Genomic DNA, 17,452 nt, shown 5'->3' on the forward strand with positions numbered 1-17,452 from the left:
CTTAGTAAGAACATTATATTGAATATATTAGAGGTTCAATAAAAATGCTACTTACCAAATAAAACAACACAGGAAAAAGATGAGGAAATAGTCACTTTTATTGCATTTGAAATTGAAATTAACATCCAGTAAACAAAATCACGGAGCCGAAATAGACAATATATAACATTGGCTGGACTTCATTTTGTAGATAAGAATCCACTTAAAAAATATAAAAAGATAAATGATTCACTCAAACGTAATTAAAAAGGAAGAACATATGAGCTTTAGAATAAGTTAATAGTGAAAAAGTAGAGTAAGTTAGTAATGAATTTGAAATATGTGTGTGCAATCCTCACTTTCCAGCAACTAGAAATGAATTCATCAGGGAACTCAGAAATGCAGAATTAAATCTTATAAGCCAGGATCTCTAGGTCTAGACATCTAGATCTAGATCTAAAGATCCCAATTTGATAAATCAAAAAACAAAATTCTTATAGTCTGAGTGGTATTATTAAGGTTTAAATCTTTATCATTGGAGTTTACTATTTCCCCAGTTATTGGTATCCAGAATATGTTATTCTTTAACAGCTTGTATAATGGTAAAGCTACTTATGTTTCAAGTAAGTATGATTTCAACTGTGGAACTAAATTGGAGGCGATACGTAATGTTCAACTGAACTTGTCTATAAAGCTTGTTGGTGAGTCCTCGCTCTATCCCAAATGTCCACATAGAATAAATAATCAAGTCTAAAGTTGTCTTTTGGTAGTTTTCGTCTGTTACAAATTTAGGTTATATATTCTGTGACTAGGAATAAGGGATCAATTTAGTAAAATAACGATGATCGCTTTCATAAACATAAACAATGTATTGTGTGATGGCAGAGGGAAAATGTGAGAAGGCCAAATAAGATTATTTCATGATAAACCATGTAATGTGGAAGTAGAAGTTGGGAAATGTAGAGACATCAGTTAAAGTTATTTTACGATAATCCATACAATAGGAAAAGGTAAAGCTGGGCACTGCCTCCTTTTGGATATATGTTTTTTTTTAACATATGCTTATTATCGGTGTTTACTTTCTCTTGAATCTAGTATACTTTAAGATTTTTACCAGAATTAGCTCCTTAAATGATTTGTTTTTTAAATTAACCATGCCAATGTGCTCAGGAAAAAAAAAAATACATGTCAAATCTGAGGTTAACTTATTTCTGGGTTTCCCTCTTACATTCATCCCCTAATAATTTTCACTTTTTATTTCTTTATAGTTTCTCAGACTTAACAATTTAAAAGTTTATACATGTTTCTTCCCATCCATTATAACTGTTTCCTTTCCTGTCTAGAAAAATAATTTACCTTTGCAGACACACCTCACACATCACTTCTGTAGACCATTCCTAAAATCTTCTTAAGCCTTGTTGGCTTCAATTTTTATGCTACTATTTTTTCTTCTAGTAGATTCACTATCTACTAAACTCTATGAAGAGAACAGTTATTCCTTAAAAATCTTTAGATCCTTGCACGAAATATTGTACTGGAAACATGTATTATTCAATTAATTTTTGAACTGAATTAAATCAAAGGATATTTTATATAACTAATTGTTATCTCAATTGATTGTGTATAGGGGTATGGAAAAATGTAAAGTGAATTCAAAGATGAATTTAGGAGAGTAAGCAGTCATGAAATATCCAATATCTAGTCATTTATTTGGGAATGGAAAGACATATAATTCAAGTGGGAAATTATGGGTATTAAAAGAGAGGAAAGGCATGCATTTATATCTTAGCTTTTTATTTTGAGTTTTTCCAATGTCAGTGCAATGAACTATGTAATGCATAAAAGAGGGAAACATGGAGATAGGTACTTGAATTTAGATGAAATATCCTTTAAAATCATAGAGTATTACAGATGTTAAGCACTTTAATATTTCTTGGCCCTGTCAAAAACAAGTATTTGATATGATCTTTCCAAAAGGAAGGAGTACATTTTTTTCATTATTTTTCCCAATAATTAATGAAAGCATTCATTGCTGTATGTTTTATTGAGCTACAGGAACTAACTACTCCCATTTTTTCTCCTCCTCCTCATCTGCTCAACAATAAACTTGTTGCAATCATGACAATATTATTCTTCATCATTTAAGTAACATTTATGCATGCTATTCATCTTGATTTATATAATTAAATCATAAATGATGTTTATGACCTATCTTTTACAAGAGACAATTATTCAGGTTAATTAACATTTAATAAATTTATTTTATTTTGTCATGTATAGGTTGCATACCAATTCAGTTCCAAATGATGTGGAATGTGGAATGTCATACTAGTAAATATATTTTAAAATATGATTGTGCTCACAAGTAGCAATTAATATATCTAAGGAATTATACCTTTGCTGTTCCTTTAATTGAAATGTCTTTTTCTTTCTATAAGAAAATTCAATAAAAGTTTTTTATCATAAAAAATTTTTTAAAATTATTGCAGCTAAACTGCACATATGGTTTTCAAGTTAATGAGTACATTGTTATTAATATCCAACTTCTATTAATCTTTTATTAATACTTCAGTGACATCACTTTTTTAAAAGAAGCTGTAAGAAATCTTTTTTTTTTTTTTTTTCTTTTGGCCTGAGTGCTTCCTGTCTGAGCCTTTAAGCAGCATAACCTTACACTCAGACTTGCATGGTGGTAGAAAACAAATGAGTGAAAGATTTGACCTTTTGGTAAAGAGGTCAGATTTTGAACTTAATAAGTGCCTAATGAAGAAATGGTAAAATTAATTGTAAAGTACAGATGAGTAGAGTCTTGTTTTTGAAATGTATTTGTGTGAGGTGACTTTTTTTAACCAACCTCTGAAATGGAAAGCACTAAGCAGAATTTCTTGTTCTACATTGTATAATTCTATTCTCTTAAAGAAAAAAAAAAAAAAAGAATTGAAAAGAAAAAGAAAAATGAACAAACAAAAAACAAAACAGTACCTATTTTAAATTTTAAATTTATCATCTACAAATTAAAGGCAATAATTATAGAGATAGGTAACAAGTTGCTACAAATAATAAAAATACCCATAAATTAGTAACTACTACCTTTTAAGATATTGTGGAAAAAAAGTAAAATAAAACCATTTGCGTGTATGAGAATACATGAATGCCTAAGGGTGTCAGTACATTTCCTTTCTTAATATTTTGTCAAAATAGGAAACTATTACTAGTTATACTGCTTCATTTAAAATCCTCAATTATTTTCTTTTCTATGTAAACTTGACAAATTAACCAGGCAGTGAAGTAACCGTTAGATGGTTGGTGGTTCTTGTTCTCTTCAGGTGTATAATTAAAGTAGTGAAAACAGACAGCGAGTGAATAAAAGAACAAGTAGATAAGTAGATAGCAGGTAATACACAAGAACAAGTAGATAGCGGGTAATACACAAGAAATACACAAATTTATGAGACACTATAAGGAATTCATATTCAAAATAGTGGGTGGTTCTTTCATAGGATGTGAAAAGTTGGTTCCTGAATTAAGGGAAGGAGACATTAAGGGAAGAGTACAAGGGAAAGTTAGTAAGGTGGTATGTGAGTGTTTGTTCTCAAAACAGAACTAGGAGCATATACAAAAGCCTTGGAGCAAGAAAAAAATTTATATCCTTAGAATACTAAAAGCTTCTGTAGCTGAGTCAAAACAATGGCACTTGATAAAGCAAGAGAGAAATGCAGGGGGTAATCACCCAGGCTTTTGAAAACATGTAAAGACAATTGGAAGTCTTTAGCATATTAGGAGCAGAGGGCATTTTCAAAATACCATCTGGTTGTTCTGTGGGAAATTGATTAAAGAAATTGGAGTAGAAGTAGAGAGAGTGGCTGGCAGGAGACATGGGAAGAGATTGTTTTTAGGTAGTGCAAACAAGTTAAATTGCCAATGAAGAGATGTTGAAAGTGAATGAACAAGAAAAGTCATAGATGATTCTGTTTTTGACTTTCATAGAATTGACATTTACTGGCATGAAAAAGCTGGGAAGGAAATAAGTTTGAGAGAAAATTTTTAAACTTGGGAAATAAGCATTTTAAATGAAAATGCTTATGAGATTTCAAGTAAAAAGAACAAATATGAAGTAGATATTAATAGTGGAATTCAAGAAATAGTTCTATATGACCTATATACATTTGAGATGAATCAGCATATAGCTAGCAGACAACCAAGGAATGGATGTGATTGTCTAGAGATAGAATATACATGAGAGAGAGAGAGCATATGCAGACTTAAACTCAAGTTCTAAAGAGTTCAGCCTTTTAGATGACGGATAGAGGTGTGTTCAGCAAATGTGGTTGTGAAGGACACCCACACCCGTCCTAGAAAATCAGGAGATGGTGGTGTTGCCAAAAGCAAGAGACATATGCATTTTTTTGAAGGAGTTGAATGGTGAAAGCTCTGAAATGTTTAGATAGGAGAGTCCTAAGAACAGACTTGGAGTCATGTGACTGGAGGCAGATAGAGAGTGAGTTTTATTTAGATGACATATGTTCATTCACTGTGGCTTGAGAAGTGATGGAGAAAGTGACAGGGGCTAAAATTTCCCCAAGATCTCCCTTAATATGGCCGCTTTTCTTGAATTCTGCTTACGGTTCTAGATAAATAAAAATATGCTGATTTTTAGCAATAACAATGACATTGGGTATATTTTCTAGACTTCAAGGGGGTTTCAGTGTAATGTTGGGCACATTAGCCAGGATAGGGTAGGTTAAAAATGACAAGGTGAGAAGTGAAGAAAACAAGTATCCATAATTTTTTTTAAGATTTTATTTATTTATTTGACAGAGAGAGTGAGAAATCACAAGTAGGCAGAGCAGCAGGCAGAGAGAGAGGGGAAGCAGGCTATCCACTGAGCACATAGCCTTTTTCAGGGCTCCATCCCAGTACCCTAAGATCATGACCTGAGCTGAAGGCAGAGGCTTGACCCAATGAGCCACTGAGGCACCCCAAGTATCCCTAATGTTTTTTTTTAATTTTTTTATAAACATATAATATATTTTTATCTCCAGGGGTACAGGTCTGTGAATCACCAGATTTACACACTTCACAGCACTCACCATAGCACATACCCTCCCCAATGTCTATAACTCCACTCCCCTTCTCCCAAACGCCCTCCCCCCAGCATCCCTCAATTTGTTTTCTGAGATTAAGAGTCACTTATGGTTTGTATCCCTTCCAATCCCATCTTGTTTCATTTATTCGTCTCCTATCCCCTGACCCCCCATGTTGCATCTCCACTTCCTCATATCAGGGAGATCATAAGATAGTTGTCTTTCTCTGATTGACTTACTTCGCTAAGCACGATACCCTCTAGTTCCATCAACGTCATCACAAATAACAAGATTTCATCTCTTTTGATGGCTGCATATTATTCCATTGTGTATATATACCACTTCTTTATCCATTCATCTGTTGATGGGCATCTAGGTTCTTTCCATAGTTTGGCTATTGTGGACATTCCTGCTATAAACATTCGGGTGCATGTACCCTTTCAGAACCCCACATTTGTATCATTAGGGTAAATACCCAGTAGTGCAATTGCTGGGTCATACGGTAGCTCTATTTTCAAATTTTGAGGAGTCTCTGTGTTGTTTTCTAGAGTGGTTGCACCAGCTTGCATTCCCACCAACAGTGTAGGAGGGTTCCCCTTTCTCCGCATCCTCGTCAGCATCTGCCATTTCCTGACTTGTTAATTTTAGCCATTTTGACTGGTGTGAGGACATATCTCACTGTGGTTTTGATGAGTGATGTGGAGCACATTTTTATGTGTCTGTTGGCCATCTGGATGTCTTCTTTGCAGAAATGTCTGTTCATGTCTTCTGCCCATTTCTTGATTGGATTATTTGTTCTTTGGGTGTTGAGTTTGCTAAGTTCTTTATACATTTTGGACACTAGCCCTTTATCTGATATGTCATTTGAAAATATCTTCTCCCATTCTGTCAGTTGTCTTTTGGTTTTGTTAACTGCTTCCTTTGCTGTGCAAAAGTTTTGATCTTGATAAAATCCCAATAGTTCATTTTTGCCCTTGCTTCCCTTGCCTTTGGCAATGTTCCTAGGAAGATTTTGCTTAGGCTGAGGTCGAAGAGGTTGCTGCCTGTGTTCTCCTCAAGGATTTTAATGGATTCCTTTCTCACATTGAGGTCCTTCATCCATTTTGAGTCTATTTTTGTGTGTGGTGTAAGGAAAGGAAATGGTCCAATTTCATTTTTCTGCATGTGCCTGTCCAATTTTCCCAACACCATTTGTTGAAGAGACTGTCTTTTTCCATTGGACATTCTTTCCTGCTTTGTTGAATATTAGTTGACCATAGAGTTGAGGGTATATTTCTGGGCTTTCTAATCCGTTCCATTGATCTATGTGTCTGTTTTTGTGCCAGTACCATACTGTCTTGATGATGACCGCTTTGTTATAGAGCTTGAAGTCTGGAATTGTGATGCCACCAACTTTGGCTTTCTTTTTCAATATCCCTTTGGCTATTCGAGATCTTTTCTGGTTCCATATAAATTTTAGAATTATTTGTTCCATTTCTTTGAAAAAGATGGATGGTACTTTGATAGGAATTGCATTAAATGTGTAGATTGCTTTAGGTAGCATAGACATTTTCACAATATTTGTTCTTCCAATCCAGGAGCATGGAACAGTTTTCCATTTCTTTGTGTCTTCCTCTATTTCTTTCATGAGTACCTTATAGTTTTCTGAGTATAGATTTTTATCATCTTTGGTTAAGTTTATTCCTAGGTATCTTATAGTTTGGGGTGCTATTGTAAATGGGATTGACTCCTTAATTTCTCTTTCTTCTGTCTTGTTGTTGGTGTAGAGAAAAGCAACGGATTTCTGTGCATTGATTTTATATCCTGACACTTTACTGAATTCCTGTACAAGTTGTAGCAGTTTTGGAGTGGAGTCTTTTGGGCTATCCACATATAGTATCATATCCTCTGTGAAGAGTGATATTTTGACTTCTTCTTTGCTGATTCAGATGCCTTTAATTTTCTTTTGTTGTCTGATTACTGAGGCTAGGACTTCTAATACTATGTTGAATAGCAGTGGTGATTGTGGTAAGTTTTTCATAGATGGCTTTGATAATATTGAGGTATGTGCCCTCTATCCCTACACTTTGAAGAGTTTCGATCAGGAAGGGATCTTGCACTTTGTCAAATGCTTTTTCAGCATCTATTGAGAGTATCATATGGTTCTTGTTCTTTCTTTTTTTTTTTTTTTTTTTTTAAATTTTTTTTTTTTTTTTTTTTTTTTTAAGATTTTTTATTTTTTTTTATTTTTTTTTTATTTATTTATTTGACAGAGAGAAATCACAAGTAGATGGAGAGGCAGGCAGAGAGAGAGAGAGAGGGAAACAGGCTCCCTGCTGAGCAGAGAGCCCGATGTGGGACTCGATCCCAGGACCCTGAGATCATGACCTGAGCCGAAGGCAGCGGCTTAACCCACTGAGCCACCCAGGCGCCCTCTTTCTTTTATTAATGTGTTGTATCACATTGATTGATTTGCGGATGTTGAACCAAACTTGCAGCCCTGGAATAAATCCCACTTGGTCGTGATGAATAATCCTTTTAATGTACTGTTGGATCCTATTGGCTAGTATTTTGGTGAGAATTTTCGCATCTGTTTTCATCAAGGTTATTGGTCTGTAGTTCTCTTTTTTGATGGGATCCTTGTTTGGTTTTAGGATCAAGGTGATACTGGCCTCATAAAATGAGTTTGGAAGTTTTCCTTACATTTCTATTTTTTGGAACAGTTTCAGGAAAATAGGAATTAGTTCTTCTTTAAATGTTTGGTAGACTTCCCCTGGGAAGCCATCTGGCCCTGGACTTTTGTTCGTTTGGAGATTTTTTATGACTGTTTCAATCTCCTTACTGGTTATGGGTCTGTTCAGGTTTTCTGTTTCTTCCTGGTTCAGTTGTGGTAGTTTATATGTCTCTAGGAATGCATCCATTTCTCCAGATTGTCAAATTTGTTGGCATAGAGTTGCTCATAGTATGTTCTTATAACTGTCTGTATTTCTTTGGTGTTATTTGTGATCTCTCCTCTTTCATTCATGATTTTATTTATTTGGGTCTTTTCTCTTTTCTTTTTGATAAGTCTGGCCAGGGGTTTATCAATCTTATTCTTTCAAATAACCAGCTTCTATTTTTGTTGATTTGTTCTATTGCATTTTTGGTTTCTATTTCATCGATTTCTGCTCTGATCTTTATGATTTCTCTTCTCCTGCTGGGTTTAGGGTTTCTTCTTATTCTTTCTCCAGCTCCTTTAGGTGTAGGGTTAGGTTGTGTTCCATAGACCTTTCTTGTTTCTTGAGAAAGTCTTGTACCACTATATATTTTCCTCTCAGGACTGACTTTGTTGTGTCCCACTGATTTAGAACCGTTGTGTTTTCATTATCATTTGTTTCCATGAATTTTTTCAATTCTTCTTTAACTTCCTGGTTGACCCATTCATTCTTTAGAAGGATGCTGTTTAGTCTCCATGCATTTCCTCTGGGATTTCCTCTTGTGTTTGAGTTCTAGCTTCAGAGCATTGTGGTTTGAAAATATGCAGGGAATGATCCCAATCTTTTGATACCGGTTGATACCTGATTTAGGACCGAGGATGTGATCTATTTTGGAGAATGTTCTATGTGCACTAGAGAAGAATGTGTATTCTGTTGCTTTGGGATGAAATGTTCTGAATATATTTGTGATGTCCATCTGGTCCAGTGTGCCATTCAAGGCCTTTATTTCCTTGTTGATCTTTTGTTTGGATGATCTGTCCATTTCAGTGAGGGGAGTGTTAAGGTCCCCTACTATTATTGTATTATTGTTTATGTGTTTCTTTGATTTTGTTATTAATTGGTTTATATAGTTGGCTGCTCCCACGTTAGGGGCATAGATATTTAAAATTGTGAGATCTTCTTGTTGGACAGACCCTTTGAGTATGATATAGTGTCCTTCCTCATCACTTATTATAGTCTTTGGCTTAATGTCTAATTGATCTGATATAAGGATTGCCATTCCTGCTTTCTTCGGATGTCCATTAGCATGGTAAATTCTTTTCCACTCCCTCACTTTAAATATGGAGTTGTCTTCGGTTTTAAAGTGAGTTTCTTGTAGGCTACATATAAATGGGTTTTGTTTTTTTATCCATTCTGATACCCTGTGTCTTTTGATTGGGGTATTTAGCCCATTAACATTCAGGGTAACTATTGAAATATATGAATTTAGTGCCATTATATTGCCTGTAAGGTGACTGTTACTGTTTACTGTCTCTATTCCTTTCTGATCTACTGCTTTTAGGCTCTCTCTTTGCTTAGAGGACGCCTTTCAATATTTCCTATAGAGCTGGTTTGGTGTTTGCAAATTATTTTAGTTTTTGTTTGTCCTGGAAGCTTTTTATCTCTCCTTCTATTTTCAATGATAGCCTAGCTGGATATAGTATTCTTGGCTGCATCTTTTTCTCATTTAGTGCTCTGAAAATATCATGCCAGCTCTTTCTGGCCTGACAAGTCTCTGTGGATAAGTCTGCTGCCAATGTAATATTTTTATCATTGTATGTTACAGACTTCTTTTCCTATGCTGCTTTTGGGATTTTCTCTTTGTCAGTAAGACTTGTAAATTTTACTATTAGGTGACGGGGTGTGGACATATTCTTGTTGATTTTGAGGGAGGTTCTCTGCACTTCCTGGATTTTGATGCTTGTTCCCTTTGCCATATTGGGGAAATTCTCTCCAATAATTCTCTCCAATATATTTTCTGCTCCCCTCTCTCTTTCTTCTTCTTCTGGAATCCCGATTATTCTAATGTTGGTTTGTCTTATGGTGTCACTTATTTCTCAAATTCTGCCCTCATGGTCCAGTAGCTGTTTGTCCCTCTTTTGCTCAGCTTCATTATTCTCTGTCATTTGGTCTTCTATATCGCTATTTTTTTCTTCTGCCTCATTTATCCTAGCATTTTTGATTGCCCCTCATTAATAGCTTTTTTGATTTCAACTTGGTTAGATTTTAGTTCTTTTATTTCTCCTGAAAGGGATTTTATATCTCCCTAGAGTGTTTCTCTAAAATTTCCATGCCTTTTTCGAGCCTGGCTAGAACCTTGAGAATCGTCATTCTGAACTCTAGATCTGACATATTAATAATGTCTGTATGGATTAGGTCCCTAGCCTTGGGTACTGCCTCTTGTTCTTTTTTTTTTGTGGTGAATTTTTCTGCCTTGTCAGTTTGTCCAGATAAAAGTATATTAAGGAGCAAGTAAAATACCAAAAGAGTGGCAAAGACCCCAGGAAGATATGCTTTAACCAAATCAGAAGAGCTCTCAAGTCGTGAGGGGGGAGAAAGGGGATAAAAAGAGGTTCAGAACAAAAAAAAAAAAAAAAAAGGAAAAAAAGAAATAATTAAAAAAAGAAAGCAAATAAAGAAAAAATATAAAAAGAAAAAAATATTTATATGTTGGATAAACTTTCAGAAAGTTGTTGATTTTGTTTCTAGAATTGCTGTTCTTCTCTTCAATCTCCCATTGGATTTGTAGGTGTTTTCAGTCTTTACATAAGCTATCTAGCTGATTTCCTGCTACCTGAAGTAGTCTCAGCCTGCTACTTCTCTGCCGTCTTGACTCTCCATAATTTTTTTTAAATTTATTTTTTATTTATTTTTGACATAACAGTATTATTTTTTTACCACACCCCGTGCTCCATGCAATCCATGCCTTCTATAATACCCACCACCTGGTTCCCTCAACCTCCCACCCCCCACCCCTTCGGACCCCTCAGATTGTTTTTCAGAGTCTCCCATGGTTCACCTCCCCTTCCAATTTTCCCCAACTCCCTTCTCCTCTCTAACTCCCCATGTCCTCCATGCTATTTGTTATCTCCATAATTTTTAATAGGAATTTTATCTCTGTGATCTCCAATAAAGTCAGTGAACAGTTGTTTTTGTTTTGTTTTGTTTCATCAATGGACAGTTTTTGTTTCTATTTTTATGACGCTCAATTTTAAAAGATTTTTGTTTGGGTGAACTCTCTCATTTCCTCTATAATTTATAGATCATTTTAAATTCTATTATTCATATTTGTAATAATTTCATGGTCCAGGTAAATCAAGTATCACAATTTATAGTTTACCAAAGGGGCAAATAAAATTCAGGGAAGTGGGGTTACTCATCCAAAATTACTTTTGAAAAGCAAAGCCGAAATTAAGTGACTGAATTTATAGTGTGTATGGATTTATTTATCATTTATATCTGTCAGGATTTGTTTTTAGTTCACCATCACTATTACAAAGTAATAGTCACAGACTGTTTGACACTTATATTTGGCCAAACTAGTTTGGGCTAACTTGATATTTTGATTCAGAATAATAAGCACTAACAAACAAGTATAGCTTTCTGCAGTCGTCATCAAAGAAAAATTGAAATTAAGATGAAAGATATTCCAAATTCATGTTTTTCTATTTCATATATTTATCCTTTTTAAATGTTATTTTGGTGGTTATGCTGCATAATTAAACACACTGATATTTACAATGAAAAAAACAGGGAATTATTGCATCTTTCATACACCACCAAAATATGAATTAGGCTGAAGATGGTTAGTGAGAAAAAAATTAACATAATTTATATCACAGTAGTTGATAGTGAAGATCTAAACCATCATATGATCCTTAATTTTACTTGTAGTTCATAATTAAAATTGTATGAACATGCATGTAAATAATATAGATTATATTATACTGAATTGTTTGGGAATAAAATATATTATCTAATATATTATTAAATAGTAATAAATTATTATTTAATATTACATGCATGTAAATAATATAGATAGATTATATTATACTGAATCATTTGGGAATATATTATTTACTATATAATAATATATTATTTATGCCTTATATATAATGCACTAAGTAACTTTCATAGAATTAAAACAAATAGTAAATAATACTACAATTCATTATTATGAACAACAACCATTTCTTTAAAATTCAAATTATAAGAATTTTCATGAGTAGTTTCAAACTAACACATCTTGACTTTAGATGCATGGCTTCTAATGATTTTGAGCTTATTTATTTCTCAGTACCTTTCTTCCTCAGAGTAAAGCTGTTTGGATTGTTTGTTTCTGGAAAATGTCTCCTAAATCCATATCCTCAGCTTCATCCCTTTTTCTGAGTTCTAGGTTTTCATTTCTACATGGACTTGTTTCTTATTGAATATTCTGCTACCATTTTAAATACAGCGTTTAAAAGGTATATAATATTTTAACAACAGGATTGTTTTTCTACCTATTTCATATACATGCCAATGAAACTACATTTCTTCTGGTCATATAAGCTTGAAACCTTAAAGATGTATTTGTCTTCCAGGCTTTATTTCTTTACCAAGTTCTATTACTTTCTCTCTGTAAAATTTCACAGGTTTGACTATTCTGCTATATATCCAAAATGCTGCATTGATTGTAGTCATTTTTCACAACTATTGCATTTTCTTCTATCAGGTTTTGTGTCTGCAAAACTCCCCTTGGCAGAATATCATATGTTAGAATATTATTCCTAAATATACCTCTCCCTTCTCTTGAATAACAACCGATTATCTTTAGAAGAACATTCTAACCCTTTACTGTGACATACAGGGCCATAAACAAACTGTCCAAACAAAGATTGTTATTTTGATACATCATTCTCTTATAAAAATACTTCACTCCAGCTAAATTTGTAATTATATTTACTCCAAAGATGTCCTATTCCTTCTTCCTTCAGTGTCACATCTTTTTTCAGGTGCTCTCTTTCTCTGCTTATTTAAGTTCTGGCCCTGACTCAGTTCAATGTCTGGCCAAGGCTCATAGGGAAGTCTTACCTTTGAAGATTTACAGGGTTTATTTCACTATTGTTTGTCATGGCAACAGCATACCTCCCCTTCTAACCCCTCTCCTCACAGATAATTTTTAATATACTGTTATTTAAACTAGCTATGTTGGCAAAACCATGAGAAAACAAATAACAGCACATTATTTAATATGTTTGTCATTCTTAGACTGTCCAACCTACAGACCCTATTAATATATTTCCCGAATTTCCCAATATGTGTGAGTCTTACTGGGAGAAGAACTTACTTCCCACTAGAGAAGACGGAATGGTTTTCTGAGCCATTCAGAATGCCAAGGTATAGACTCAGTGGCCACACCTGGCTATCAATTTGCTGAAACAAAAATTTGAATCCGTCTCTGGTTTGGGCTCTCTAGAGTTCCCTGTATCTTCTATTTTTGTGCATGCTTTCTGAAACTTCTGACAATCCTTGAATTACCCATTATCCTTTCAATGAAACCTCTCTGACAAGATTAGCCAGTAATTTTTCATTTTTGCAAATGAGAATCTAACAAATGTACTTAACTATAGTATGGCAAGGTAAAATATTTTAAATACCAGAGTTAGGGGTTTAATTGTGCCCCCCGTCCCAACATATGTTGAAGTCTTAACTCCATACACCTCAGAATGTGACCTTATTTGGAAATAGAGTCATTGCAGATATAGTTAAGATGAAGTAGGGTGGACCTCTATTCCACTATGACTGGTGTCCTTACAAGAAGGGGAAATTTGGAGACATATAAACATACAAGGAAAACACCATGTGACAATAAATCAAAGATTAGGGTGATATTTGCAAATGTCAAAAATTCGCAGAGATTGCCAGCAAACTACCAGAAGCTAAAGGATAGGCATAGAATTTAAATACTTCTTCGTAGTTCTCAGAAAGAATCAGCTCTACCACCACTTTAACTTCATACTTTCAGCCTTTAGAACTGTGGGACAATAAAATTTGTTTTTTAAGCCATTCAACATGTGGCAGTTTGTTATGGCAGCCCTAGCAAACTAATACAGCCAACATATCACACATCCTTTTCCCTAAATGAAGGAAATTCTCTAGTCCATGTTGCATGCAATGTGAGTTACCACAACCACAAATGTCATAAAATAGGATAATGCCTTTATATTTTTTTCTTAAAAAAATATAGGTAGGCAGAGAGGCTGGCAGATAGAGAAAGAGGAGGAAGCAGGCTCCTTGCGGAGAAGAGAGCCTGATGTGGGGCTTGATCCCAGGACTCTGAGATCATGACCAGAGCCGAAGGCAGAGGCTTAACCCACTGAGCCACCCAGGTACCCCAGGATAATCCCTTTAAACATGTTGTATGTACTAGAGATGAAATAGGCAAATCTCCTACTTGGTTAAGGGTGAACATCTTGTCACAAGGGGATATTTGTTACTCCAGGTGATAAAGTTAAGAAACTGCTCTGTAGGATAGTTTTTTTGAGTGGGGAGGATACTATCTCTCAGCATTCAAGAAGTACATTGTATCTTTCTTGCTCTGAGATCACACCATAGTTATCATGAGCAGGTAGTAAAAGGAAGAGAAATAGAAGGAAAAAGCAGGTGATAGACATATTTTTAAAGTGAGGGAATGAATCAGTTAGGAAGAAAAAACAATTCTAAATGTCAGAGATGGGGCAAGCATGGAGCTTTGCTGACCCAAAAATGGTTGAAAAGAGAAAAACCAAAGAATAACAAATTTATATGGTGTGGGGAATTCAGTTAACCAATTCCATTTAATGAAAATGTATAGCCTGGAGTGAGATGATTTGAACGTTATGAAACATAGTTGTTGGTTCTAGCACATTCAGATTTTGCCATACTGAATGATTTCATGGATTTAAACGAATCTATTGTTTTTGTTGTTTTACCCAAATGAAAGCCTATAACTTATTAGCCAAATAAGCAGCAAGCAAAGGTAATTTTCACTCGGAATTTTTTTTTAAACTCTAATTCCATAACTATTTAAATGGAGAGTTCATGCTGATCTTTGTATTAATCTTCAGTGTTTAAGAAGGCAAACTCATGTGGCTCTAAGGTGGCCTGTGTGTTAGAGCAAGAAGTTTCAGGTTTATTTGGCCAACATGAGAAGATGAAGCCTCCAGGGACCTTAGGGGATGATTTTTTATGTCAAAGTATTAAATATTTTAAAATAGTAAACATTTCCGACCAATACCTATGTCACTTTAAGGTGGTCATTCACAAACTATATGGAATCAAACCTTCTTAACATGTCTGCTGTCTACAGTTCTATATGATAAAAATACCAAACAGTGACATATAATAACTGATATTATATTTAAATGTAATATCATAATAATATTAAATTAACTAATACAAATACATCAAATAATATATTTACTATATTAAAATATTTAATTTTAAACTTAATTAAATTTAATATATTAAATATATTAATATAGTAAATATATTATTTAATGTATCAAATAATTTATCATTATAACATATAATAAATATGTTAAAATATAAATATGTTTATAATTATATTTTATATTTACTGAGGAGTAAAACACTGTTGGAACAGTGAGTTTTTGAAACAGATAACTTACATGCTTCCATCGTCATCTTTTGAAAGAAGTAAATCAGGTAGATGATAGACCTTAAACATAAAATGGCCAGTTATTTTACCAGCAAAATGAGTTTATATGGGAATGGCATAAGAATTTCTATATGGACAGGAGGACTTGGGCAAACCATTGCCACATCCAAAGAGACAGAGGGAAGGTTAGCCCTTATTAGACTTTGGGAGGAAATAGAGAAGGATTGTTTTGAACAGAAGTTCATTGGAGAAGAACAGTGCTGGTTTTCATGCACTGCAAACAGTGGTTAGTGCTGTGCTGCTGGGGGAAGTGAGGGATCTCTCTTCTTTTTCTAAAAGCAGAAGATAAAATTATTATGTAAAAATGTCTTCCCTTGTCAAAATGATTCTCTTCCTTCTTCCTGCTGGTTATGTGGGCTGCAAAACATGGTTCCCATGTAAGAGTTCCCCCTTCAGGGTTTCCCTCCTCCATTTTAATGAGATTTACCTTACTCCTTTCAAGATATCTGTTTAAGAAAGGACACTCCAGGGACGCCTGTGTGGCTCAGTGGGTTAAAGCCTCTGCCTTTGGCTCAGGTCATCGAGTCCCACATTGGGCTCTCTGCTCAGTAGGGAGCCTGCTTCCTCCTCTCTCTCTGCCTGCCTCTCTGCCTACTTGTGATCTCTGTCTGTCAAATAAATAAATAAAATCTTTAAAAAAAAAAAAAAGGACACTCCAAAAAATGACATTGCAGTCTGAATAAAACATCTATTTTTTTATAGTTCACAATACATTTTCCTAGGTAGTCATTTCTTTGATCCTAAGAGTAATCCCCTAACTCACACAAAGCAAAGATCATTATCTGTGTTTTATAATAGAAAGAAAGACTCAAAAGGTAAACTGGTTTACTGAGGAGTAAAACACGGTTGGTGTCAAAGGAAAGCAAATTTTAGGATTTGGGCTCTTCTGCAGTTCAGTCTATGTGATATAAAAGGTTCAATTTGAAAGGTCAGCCACCCAGGACATGACTTTGAATGGGAAATCTTTTTTGCAATAAGTACTGTTGTGCCTTCAACAACATGGAGGCTAGGGGCTCTGACCCCTGCACAGTCAAAAATCTGTGCTTTGCTTTTTATTTCCCCAAAATGTAACTATTAATAGCCTACTGTTGGACCTGAAGCCTTACCATATATTATGATAACATAATGGTAGATTAATGAATACTTTATATAGGTAGTATATACTGTATGCTTAGAGTAAGCTAGAGAAAAGAAATATTATAAAGAAAATCAGAAGAAAGAGAAAATACATTTACAGTACTGTTTTTATGAAAAAAAAAATGCACATAAGGGGACCTGTGCAGTTCAAACCCGTATTGTTTGAAGGTCAAGTGTGTATGTATTTTATGATTGTGTAACTAAATTAGACAAAAGTGTGTTTGCAATAAGTTTTATATGGTGCTCAGCAAAGACAAGTAATTAAGCACATTTTGCTAATTTCAGGGGACAATGATGATGGGTCACAAAACTATGCATATTACTTCACTCATGTTGAAAACACTCAAGAAAACATATTAGAATATGTGGATAATAAATGTGATGGTTGAATGATGGAGTAAAGATGGAAAGAAGGAAGCAGAAGTGAAGGCTATGTTTATTAGTTGACAAAATTCAATGGAATATACTGCCAAGGGTGCTCTGCGGGTCATGTTTTTTTTTTATTATCCTTGTTTATGTAAGAAATAAATAATATAGATTATAATTATATAGATAATAATAAATAATAAATATAATAAATAATAAATACATAATAAATGCTGGCTTTGTTACACTTGAGAAATTAAGTTTATTTAAGAGGAAAAGGATCCAGTAGAGAAGAACTATACTTTCTAACATTCTAAATGAGGTTAACTATATGTTAGGAAGCTGGCTTTATGAAAGAGTTTCTGGAATGGGTGGTGTACCCACTTCATCTTATAAAGGAAGATACTGAAACACAAGGATATTTACATTACAAAATTACAGAACTAAGAGTTAAGTCCAGTATTTCTGGT

The sequence above is a fragment of the Mustela lutreola genome, chromosome 1, assembly GCF_030435805.1.
Source record: "Mustela lutreola isolate mMusLut2 chromosome 1, mMusLut2.pri, whole genome shotgun sequence".
NCBI lineage: Eukaryota > Metazoa > Chordata > Mammalia > Carnivora > Mustelidae > Mustela > Mustela lutreola.